Raw genomic sequence first — 12,035 nt, 5'->3', positions numbered from 1 at the left:
GAATCCAAAATCTTTTGGCAATCCAAAGCTCAAACTGATAAAAGTCTCATCACACCATGGTTATCCAGAAATCGAAAGGCTAGGCTAAAATCCATTGTCAAAAACCCAAAAAAATCCATACCGATGACAACAAAAGAACCAAATACCAACACACACATACCATGCATGTCAAAACCAGCTAGGAAATTATGTATGCAACCTATTACCTGCAAGTATTCCTACTGAAGTTTCTTGATCCAACTTTTCCTTGCTTGATCACTACTTTCCTTTTCTTTCCTTGTCCTTCCTTTACTTTCCTTTTCCTTCCTTTGCTTGCTTGCTTTCCTTGTCCTCTTGGTGCTCTTCTCCTCTCTGAGACTAATTCCAAAATTGAATTGACAAAAAGCTACCAACTAATTCTCTAATGTCTTTTTATTATTCATGCCTCTAATTTCTTCAATTCCATTATTTTCCTCCTCACATGCAACCTGTGACCTTTCACCTCCCTTTTCTCCTAATTTCCTTTATTTTCATAAATAAAATTCCAACAACACCTTTTTACCTTTTCAAATTCCTTTCCATTACCTTTGCCAATTTCCCCTTAGCCATAAACACATCAAGTGTTGCCCACTACGATATTTTTCCCAACATGCAGCTTGGAATAAGTGTCCCTTGAATTTGGTCTTATTTTTCCTTTATTAACTTTTATTACATGAACTTTTAACCAAGGGTTGTTACAGACCCCTCCCCCTTAGGGGAACACTTTCCTCAATGTTTTGTGACAATTACAATTACGAAAACCATTGAAAGTAAAAATTATACTGCCTTTGGAGCTTTATAAGCCAGCTCATTGTAGTATTTTCAATAAAAACCTGCTCAAAGGAAAAACCATCATGACAAACATGACAACATGATAATCGTACCGCTTATTGGAGCTTTATAACACAGATCATGTTGGTATTTACAATAGAAACCATACATAAATATGTATAATACAAAAAACTCATTTGCCTCCACTAGCAAACAATGAAGGATACATAGCCCACATATGATCAGTCATCTCCCATGTAGCTTCATTGACCCAAAAGTGCTTCCACTGAACTTTAGCTTGCTCGATTGCTCTATTCTAGAGCATGAGTTGTTTCCATTGTAATATGCACTGAGTTTCTGGCTAGAATTCTCCTTCTTTCTCCACCTACAATACAGACCAATCAGTAACATGATCAATGTCCTTTACATATCTTTAAAAAAATGAAACATGAAAAACATCATGGAATTTCACTGTCGGAGGCAGTGCAAGTCTCTAGGCCATTGGTCTAATCCTCTCAAGGATATCAAAAGGCCCGCAATATCGTGGTGCCAACTTGGCACATGATCCAATCCTCAAGGATCTCTTCTTGGGCTTGATGCGCAAATACACAAGCTCCCCAAACTAAAACTTCTTAAATGCCATGTGTTAGTCTGCATAACTCTTCTGTATGTCTTTTGATGCCTTTATATTATTCTTTATAACCTATATTTCTTGGTCCATGTCTGCCAACATGTCCAGTCTAATAAATACTTTTTTCACTTGATCACTCCAACTAATGGGAGTGTTACAATTCCACCCATACAATGCCTCAAACAGACTCATCCTCAGTGACTCCTGATAATCATTGTTGTAATAAAACCCAACCAATGGAAGGTACTCCTCCAATCTCCTCTATTGATGCATCACATAGATCCTCAACATATCCTCCAGTATCCTTTTGACCCTCTCTGTATGTCCATATGTCTGCAAATGATAAGTTGTACTGAAGGCCAACAATGTCCCCAATCCTACAAACAACTCCTTCCAAAACTTGGAAGTGAACCTGGCAACCCTGTCTGACACAATCTTCTTCAGAACACCATGCAATCTCACGATCTCCCTAAAGAAGACTTGTGCTACCTCACTAGTTGAATATCTAGTCTTTACTGGAATGAAGTGAGCTACCTTATTCAACCTATCTGCCACAACCATGATATATTCATGTTTCCTTGATGTTCTCAGATGGCCTTTAATGAATTCCATAAAAATGACCTCCCATTTCCATTCTAGTATCAGAATAGTCTGAAGCAACCCACCTGGATGCTTACACTCTGCCTTCACATGCTAACAGCCCAAGTATCTAGCCATAAACTTTGCCACTTCCTTCTTCAAATTCGGCCAGTAGTAGAAATTATTCATTTCCGTCAATGTCTTATGATATCTTGGGTGACCTGAATATGGCTTTACATGAAACTCCCTCAAGATAAGCCTCTTTAGTTCACTATCATTTGACACATAGATCATGGCCCTGAATATCACCAAGCCATATGTCGTGAGATGATAGTCCACATCCTGATCATCTTTACCCTAATGTAACATGTGCATAAGTTCCCTATGCATATCATCCTGTTGGCCTTCCTATAAGATTTGAACCTATAAATCTGTCCATATGAGCTCACTATTGCAACATGGTTCAACTGCACTTTCCTATTGAGAGCATCAGAAACCCTTTTCTCCTTACCCTTGATGTATCTAATCTCAAAGTCGAACTTTTTGATTGTGGCCAACCATCTAGCTTTCATGGAATTCAGATTCGGTTGGTCAAACAGATATCTCAACCCACTGTGATAGCTCATCAACACAAACCTCCTGTCAATAAGATAATGTCTCCACATCTTCAAGACATGAATAATATCTGCCAACTCAAGATCACAAGTCACGTAATTTTTCTTGTGCTCATTTAGTTTCCTAGACTCATAACATATCACATGTCCCTCCTATATAAGGACTCTACCAAGCCCTCTCTTGCAAGCATCTATACACACTACGAACTCTTTATTCGGATCTATAATCTTTAACATTGGAGCATTCGTCAACAAATTCTTTAATTGCTCAAAATTGGCTGCATACTCCTCTATCCATTCAAACTTCTTACCTTTCCTCTACAATGATGTAATTGGATAGGAAATGTGTGAGAATTTCCTAATGAACCTCCTTTAGTAACTTGTTAACCCCATGAATGATTTGACTTCATCCATGTTGCTAAGAGTTTCCCATTCCATGAACTCTTACCTTTTATGGATCTACTACTATGCCTTCCATGGAGACAACATGTCCCAAGCAGTGCACCTTTGTTTGAAATAAACTACACTTGCTAAGCTTGGCATACAACTAATTCTCTCTTAGAAACCTCTACATTATTTCTAAATGCTTGACATGCTCTTACTCGTTCTTAGAATATATCAAGATTTCATCAATGGATACAATAACAAACTTGTCTAGATAAGGATGCAACACATTATTAATCAAGAACATAAAATTAGTTGGGGCATTAGTCAAACCAAATGGAACTACAACAACCTCATAATACCCATACCTAGTCTATAAAGTTGTCTTGTAAATGTCCTCTTCCTTGATGTGTACCTAATCATATCTTGATCTCAAGTCAATTTTGAGAACATTGTAGCTCCCTTCAACTAATAAAATAAGTCATCAATCCTTATAAATGGGTACATGTTCTTGATCATCACCTTGTTCAGTTGCTTGTAATCAATGCACAACTTGAGAGTACCATCCTTCTTCTTCATGAACAATACTAGTGCACCCCAAGGCAATACACTTGGCCTAGTGTATCCTATATCAATCATTTCCTTCAACTGCAACTTCAACTCCACCAACTCTGGTGTGATAATCCTGTAAGGTGCCTTTAATACTGGTGTTGCCCCTGGTACCAACTCAATAGAAAAGTCCACTTCCCTATGGGGCGGCAACACTGAAATCTCTGCTAAAAAGACATCCTGAAACTATTGTAGTATAGGGTACCTCTTGAATATTTATGCATCCTTACCCTTTTCCATAGAAATATGAACTGCAAACATCACACACCCTTTCCTTCAACTACTCTTAGTCTGCATAGCAGCGACCATCCTCACTGATGTAGGATTCCTCTTTCCCTGCAAGATTCTCTTTTCCCCATTATCATCCAGGCACTCAATAGCCTTGTCATAACAATCTACCTTGGTATTGTGAAGATACATCCAATACATACCCAAAATCATACTATACGATCCCAATGGTAGTAAATTCAAATGTTTTGTTGTGGACATATGTTATGAAACCAGCTCAAGAAAAGATAGAAAAGATAGATCAACGCCTTAGAATTCAGCCTCTTCGAGGGGGCAACCTCCTTTACATTACATACATGAACAATTCTTCGATGATACAAATGAAAAGACCTCCTTTCTATATATAGGAGTCTAAGGGGTCATAACTTAATCAGAGCCGACATAACAATAATAATGTAAGGGCACAATAATAACAATAGTGGGCTTCTATGGGTCACAATAGTAACAATATGGGCACTACATGGGTACATCAATATAATAAGTGGGTTTTACTAATAACAATAAGGGGTTACACTAGTAGTATAGGGGTCTAACATGCCCCTCTCCTTCGAAAAGCGTTGTCCTCAACGCTTGAGTAGTTCTTGATGCTTCTATATACAATTATTGTCCTCCCATGTGGAATCTTCAGCAGGTAAGTTCTTCCACTTGATGAGATACTCTGAAATTGATCGATTTCGTAGCTATCGGGTTCTCGTTTTTGTGACTGCTCCAGGTTCCAATATGAATTTTCCTTCCTCTTCAATTTCTGGCAATAATGTTTGAATTGGGACCTTTTGCAACTTTTGAATAAGTGGCCATACTTCTTCGCCCTTCTTCCATTCATCCCTTGCTTCATTTATCCAATCTGGTTGGATAATAGAAATAGCACAAAACAATGCTTCCACATCCTCATCCTTGAAGAGTCTTCCCATTCGGTAAGGTCGCCATTTTTTAAGTGCATGTAGTATTGCCAACATTTCCTTCTCATAAATAGCTTGCTTGAGATGTAGCTGTAAAAATACCCAATCACCTACATCAAAACATTTTTCACTACGATGTTGATCTACCTGTGGTTTCATTTGATTTTGCACTGAAGTGGCGTTATCCTTTAAAAGTTGGAGAACTTGTTGTTGATTCTCGATGTGATCTTTCACTGCTTGAACCTTTTTCTTCTTGATATGTACTTCTATCTCTAGAGTTTGAGGAGTGGTAATTTCTTCCAATCCTTTACAAGATATGGTTGGATTCATTTCTTGATGCTCGATGTGATCTTTCACTTCTTGAACATTTTTCTTCTTGATATGTCCTTCTATCTTGATAGTTTGAGGAATGGTAATTTCGACCAATGAATTACAAGATATGGTTGGATTCATTTCTTCTTTCTCGATGTGATCTTTCACTTCTTGCACCTTTTTCTTCTTGATATGTCCTTCTATCTTGAGAGTTTGAGAAGTGGTATTTCTTGCCAATGCTTTACAAGATATCGTCTGATTCATTTCTTCTTTCTCTGGGGTGGGGTCCTGCCTCATATCTTCTTCTTTTGATGTTTCTTGATCCTTTTCTTCCTCATCTTCATATTCTATGTAAAATAATTTCTTCTCAGCACACTTATGACCTTTAGTGCATTTGCTATCACAATTGTAACAAAGCCCTTTTTCTCTTTTTTCTTCCAATTGTTGTGGTGTAACCCTTGTAGGTTGTGGAAGGCTAGGAGAAACAACACTTCCATCTTTATAGTTGTGAGGGGTATGCTTCCTGGTTTCCATAATTTTGCTTTCCACTATGTCACAAAGCCCTCTTACTCTTTCCAATTGTTGTGGTGTTGCTCTAAAGAAGGTGTTGCTCTTTGTATCCTCATAATGTGCTATCATTTCTTCCATGAAAATTGACCACGTAACAAGTTTTTTACGAGAACAAAGCCCTTCATACCATAAAAATTGATCCAGTTCTAAATATGAAGATGCAATAATACCTTTTGTAACAGTTGCACCTCACGTATATCGAAATATTTCTCCATCTGTAGTATCCAATTTACCGGATCCTTGCCATCAAACTTCCTCATCTCTCTTTTTCTTGATTTTAGGAGCTCGATCTTGAAACAACTGTAACACTGTACTTTTAGATCTTTAAGTTCTGAAATTGTGGCCTGCAGTAACCCTCTGTGTCCTCTTTCCAATGCTACAAGTCTGACCCAATTTGGATTCTCCAAGAAAGAGTTATGCACAGTCTCCGAAGATGACCTAATTATAGACTAGTTCAGTAGAGCGAACTTGTACGACGTGCTACGAGTAACTGTTTCGACCTTTGGATCTGAAAAATGCATACAAGAAACTACAGTCCATCCCCTTTCTGCACCTTCTTACAAAATTTCAATCCGATCCCCAGAGAGAAAGTTATGACGATTTTCCCTAGGTCACCTGTTTTGAATGTAATTGAGGAGTCTGCAAAAAGACCAACTTCCTCAGATCATATCTCCGAAAATATCACGCGAAAATCTCTGAAATTCGGACCCAAGGTTCAGCGCGATTTCTTCTCAAATGGGTTTTCTTTTCGACTTCTGAAACATCACAGAAAAAAGTTATAGCGAAAATTCCACGATGACCTGTTTGGAGTAGCGAAACCCTAGAATCCAAAGCTCTGATACCAAATGTTATGAAACCAGCTCAAGAAAAGATAGAAAAGATAGATCAACACCTTAGAATTCAGCCTCTTCGAGGGGGCAACATCCTCTCGTCCGTCATAAATGTATAATTTCTTCATATGGGGAAAAATCATCGCATAAAATTCCTTCATGAATTCTATACCTAGTACAACCTCATAGTCATCTATCCGCACTACAGTGAAATCGACTTTCCCTGTCCATTCACCAAGTGTCACATCCACTTTTTCAGCCACACCAATCATAGAATCTAGAGGAGAATTCACTGTCTTCATTTGTGCCTACACCAGTACAAACTTCAGCCCAATCCTTCTCGCGGTATCTTTTCTCATGAAGTTGTAATTTGCGCCACTATCCACCATAGTAAGCATATCAACACTCCCAACCTTCATTTCGACATACTCCAATTTGTTTATTTCCGGGTCTCTCTTTGAGACAGCTTCCATAGCCACTGCAACTCCTAGAATCTGCATAACTCCTACGGAAGTTTCTTCTTTCTTCTTCGCATTGGACTGTGCTAAGGCAGCTACCTTTGGTCTTGAAGGACAATTCTTCACCATGTGTGGTTCATCGCATATCCAACACTTCAGCGGTTTCTTTGTCTTAGACTTGTCATTTGATCTCGAAGTCTCCCCTTTCATATTCTCCTCTTTCAGTTTGTCATACTTCTTCTTCTTCTCTTCAGAACCCTCATCGTAGTGTTCCACCAAATGATCCACAGCAGCAAAAGCTTCCTCAAGTGTCTTAATCTTTTGTCTCTTCACTTCATTCCATGCCCAAGGTTTCAAACCTATGATAAAGTTGAACACCTTGTCCCTTTCCGCCATGTCTGGAAGTTCCAAAACCGCACTTAAGAATTCTCGTTGACATGCCTGCAGACTTCCCGTTTGCTTTATGTATTTTATCTTCATCCTTGCATCCCATGTTTCGTCTTGTGGACTGAAGTGGGTTTTCAAATCATTCTCATGTCATCCCACGAAGTTATGTCTTCAGCATTGCCATTGGCAATCTGATCCATCCTCTATCACCACCACATATTAGCATCCTTCGTCAAGAATTGAGCAGCGACCTTCACTTTGATTTCCTCATCGGATAATCCCAAGCGCTCCAAGTACTGTTCCATATCCCATAGAAAGTTACCAAGAGTTTTCGCACTCCTTGTCCCATCATAAGAATCTGGCTCTTTGACCTTGACATGAGTCACACCTCCACCTGAGTTGTGTCTCACAACCTTCTTCAAAACCGCGATCTCATCCAGAGCATCGTTAAGAGCTTGTGGCAATTTCAAGATTTCAGCCAATCCTTGATCTCTTGCTTCACCAATCTTCTTGATTTCTTCTTTTGTTTGCATATACTCCCATTCCATATACTCATATTGAACATTGAGGTCTTCAAGTTCCTCCTTCACCTTCGCATAGCCTTCATGAACCTGCATGTTCTCAGCCTTCATTGAAGCCATATCAAAACCCAATTCCTCCACATGATCCAACACCCTGTCGAGGAAATCCTCTCTAGCATCTTGGCTAGATCACCTGTCATTACCTGAGGTTCTTCCACCATTGCTACCATCTGCTTCCTTTGTGATCTTGTGTAGACGATAAACCGCAAATCTGAATCACCTTTCAAACTTCTTCATCACGTATCGGCCTCTAAATCAACCTGTCAGTGGCATTTCAACTCGTTCTCTGCATTAGGGCTCTGATACCACCTGTCATGCCCCTGCACTGGCAGTGATCTTCCAACCGCACTATAGGAGGTGCGACACCACCAATCCTTTTCTTTTTAACAATACTAACAATTGTGGACTACTCCTATTCCTATACTTAGTTTATTTTTTTATCAGCTAAGTACAACATTCGTTAACACAGCGGAAACATTAATCTTTCATAAACATCATTAACACGTTGTCATCATATCTTTCAAATGCACATCGGATAATCTCGAGAGGGGCAACTCCCTGTAAATATGAGTTTACCTATATAACAATGATAATATTCAATTTTACACATAAAACTTACAATGGAGAGAAACCCCAAGTTTCATCTCATACTTATACAATTTCACCTTCCTGCACTGCCGTGCAGCGTTGCCCAACCACCGAGCAAAGTCACACGAGTTGCTTCCCAACTCGTGCACCTATCGCACTTGTCACACAAACTTCTTCACCGGTGCCCCAGCTCGTCGAGTCGCACTACCAGTGCCCACCATTCGGTTAAACGCCTTGCTCGAACGCTTCATCATTTAGCTTGCTCGTCTCGTTGTCATGTCGCATCGCCCACACCCAACTTCATTTTTCACCTTTGTTTCGTCGTGCTCGCCCGTCGGCACATTCATCGTACTTCGTTTCATTTGGGTGCACCCACTGCGACCGCCCAACCATTCAACATTTCCTCATGCACAGGCGCATCCACCCGACCGCCTGTCACACTCCTAACTTGCACAACTGACTCGTCAACCGGTACCCTCGCCCGGCTCGTTCACCCGACACCTCCATTTGGTTTCGTGCGCCTGCGCCCTGCCCAAGCTCACCTTCCAGCGCCCATTTAACCGTGCACCTCGACTTTGCCAAACTCGCCACCCGGTTGACCCAACCTATGTCTGTCTGCCCGGCACTCCATGTGCGCCGGCCCAAGGTGCTACCTGACCCGTGCTTAGACCGTCGACTTGTTCCGCCTAAATCGTCCACTGCCCGTGTCCTGTGCCCTACACGCCTTGTGACCACCCACCAGCTCGCCTAGACCTGCGACTAGGGTGCTTCAGCCCCTATGTCCGCCTACACCTTTCGCCCAAATTTTAGAACTCAATCCTTTACTCGCACTTCGTCTTGTGTGAAGACTTGCTCACACTTGGATGATGCCTTTCTCCACCTTGCCCATGCTCTATATATATGCCAACTTGCCAATTTTTGTTGCACGTCGACCCAAGCTAGCCGACCCACCGTTTTGGCTTTTTGGCTATCTTTCGGTGTCAGCCAAGGCGAGGGCGCCCACACCCGAGACTGCCCCACCATATAAGCTTTTCCATCCAACTTTTTCACACTTCGTCATTTTTTTGTCAAACGATCCTCCACGTTTCTCCATCGTTTCAACCGACTCGTCGCACCGTGCAGGCGCGTCGACTCATCAGTTACTCCAACTCGCCCTCTCGCCCATCATGCGCCCATCACCAATCTCGGTTCTAACCCGAGGGCATTACATGCGATGTAACAAGGCATTTTTTTACCATTGTAACTAAAATATAACCAATTTTTTAATATAATATAAAATTTTAAAATTTATAATTTAAAATAAAAAATTTAACTCTAAAATTGTACTTTTAATATAATATTAAAAAAATATTAAAAAATTTTAATAAAAAAATTAATAATTTAAAATTATAATTTTTTTAATATTTTAATAAAATTATAAACAAAATTGAAAAGAAATTTACCGATAAACGCTGAGTAAGCCATATTTGTATCTACCATCATCTTATTGTATGGAAAAATTATAATTTAATGTAAAAGTATAATTTCACCCACTGTTATTTCAAACTAATTCTTAAAATTTGATTTTTATTTATTTATTTATTTTTAATTTTAAATTATGCATTTTACATTACGTTAAATAATGATTACAAAGTCAAAATTATTTTGCTATTGGTTTGTAAGAAGGAAAATTAATTTTGGAACATATATTCAAAGTCTTAGCATTTCTAAAACCTTGTTTAACTAGAGTATCTTATAAATAAAAATTTATAAAAATAGATTGGCTGTGCTACTTTGAGATATATGGAAATGATAAAACAAACAAATTATTAGTGTTATAAGAAAAAAAACTGAGTCATAATAATTATTGGACAAAATCCACCTTTGGTTGATCACTATCTTCATCCAAGGTGAAAGGGATGTTGGTTGATCTCATGACTAGATTGATCAACTTATGGTCTATATTGTCAATATTTTCCTCCATTTCTGCCATTATTATAAGATTCTCCTAATAAATCACATCCCTATACCACTTACAATATTAAAATGATATTTAACCTTATGTTAGAAAAATACATCCAATATCCCAAATATAATGAAAACCACAAACACTTTTTATATAAACTGACATCATAACGAAGCCAGAATAAACAGCCTGAGCACCCTACTCGGAAATCCTAAAATTTGATTTTCCTATAACACTCCAAATTGCAATTTGTGCAGTTCTTTATCCTTGCAATTTATACAATTCTTTCTTATCATTTATTGCAATGAATACTGACGATTGAAATACTCCGTATCAAAAGTCGCCTTTTTCATCTTTTTATAATGTGCAGATGGTGTGCAGATGGTATGATCCAAACGCATCACTGAAATACAGTACAAACTTTTTTGAAACTTCTGCACATGGTCTGAGACCAAAGGCATCACGACAAAGGTGCATGACATTTTTTAATAAAGGTGAATACTTTAGAAGGAAGTATTAACTTTTTACAATGCCCCTTTAGTTAAATCTGATGTGTGAAAATGGGTGAGGTCTAGTTTCATGGTGAATAATTTTTTATAATATTTTTTAATTAAAATTAAATGTGATGTGTGAAAATGGGTTAGGTGTAGTTTCTTGGTGAATAAGTTGGGAAGTTAAAAATTAAGCCATTATTAGGCTAGTTGGCTAGTGAATGAGTTGGCTTCCTCCAGAGTGAGAGTTGGGTAGGGAAACCCATTACTAAGCTTTTATGGGATTTCCTGACTTGAATTTCAAGTGTAACGATTAGTTTTTTATGTTAATTTACCATTTAATTAATGGTAAAATTTAATTTTATCATCCAGTTAGAGTTGAATGTTAAGTGTAATAATGGGTTAGTTTTTAATTGACTGTTAATTTTAAATTTAGATTTTACTTCATGGTAAGTAAGAGTTAAGTGTTCATATAAGTAGTTATATGTTAAATATTGTATGTGATAGAGTAAAGTTTTATTAAGAAAATTAACTTTGTAAATATCAAATAATGATTTGATAGAATTGTAGTATTATTTTTATAGATGTGTTTGAGGTAAGGATATTGAGCATTTATATGGAGAATTTTAAAATTTAAAATGGTTAGAAAAATAATAAAGTAATAATTAAAATAATTAAACAAGAGCTAAAAAAATAAATTATTTTAATTGTATTTTTGGATTATCTAGATTTAAATCCAATTCGTGCTTACACTTTATATTTGAGGAATATATGTACTTTTCTTTCTTTTGCATGATTACTGGTTTTTTTTGTAAATCAAGGAATTATATTAATTCAGGAGAATAGTGCATCCATAAGCGCTCCATTTTGGACCTCCACCAACCTCATTCCTACAAGACTTGGCCAAGTGGTATATACAAAAAAAAAAAAATGGCCACACACAGATAGCCCAAAAAGACCAAAAGAACCCAAAAATCCATATGCACCCCATAGTCATCCTTCAACTTGCATATTACCGACATCATGGTTCACTAGATCGTTCCCATGCAATTGACATAATGCCTCGCGTACATGGGCCTA

This window comes from Pinus tabuliformis, chromosome 2_1 (genome assembly GCF_031772625.1).
Source record: "Pinus tabuliformis cultivar Carrire ecotype Pingquan chromosome 2_1, CPIR1, whole genome shotgun sequence".
NCBI classification, from domain to species: domain Eukaryota; kingdom Viridiplantae; phylum Streptophyta; class Pinopsida; order Pinales; family Pinaceae; genus Pinus; species Pinus tabuliformis.
The sequence above is the reverse complement of the archived record's forward strand: the minus strand, read 5'-3'. Positions refer to the sequence as shown.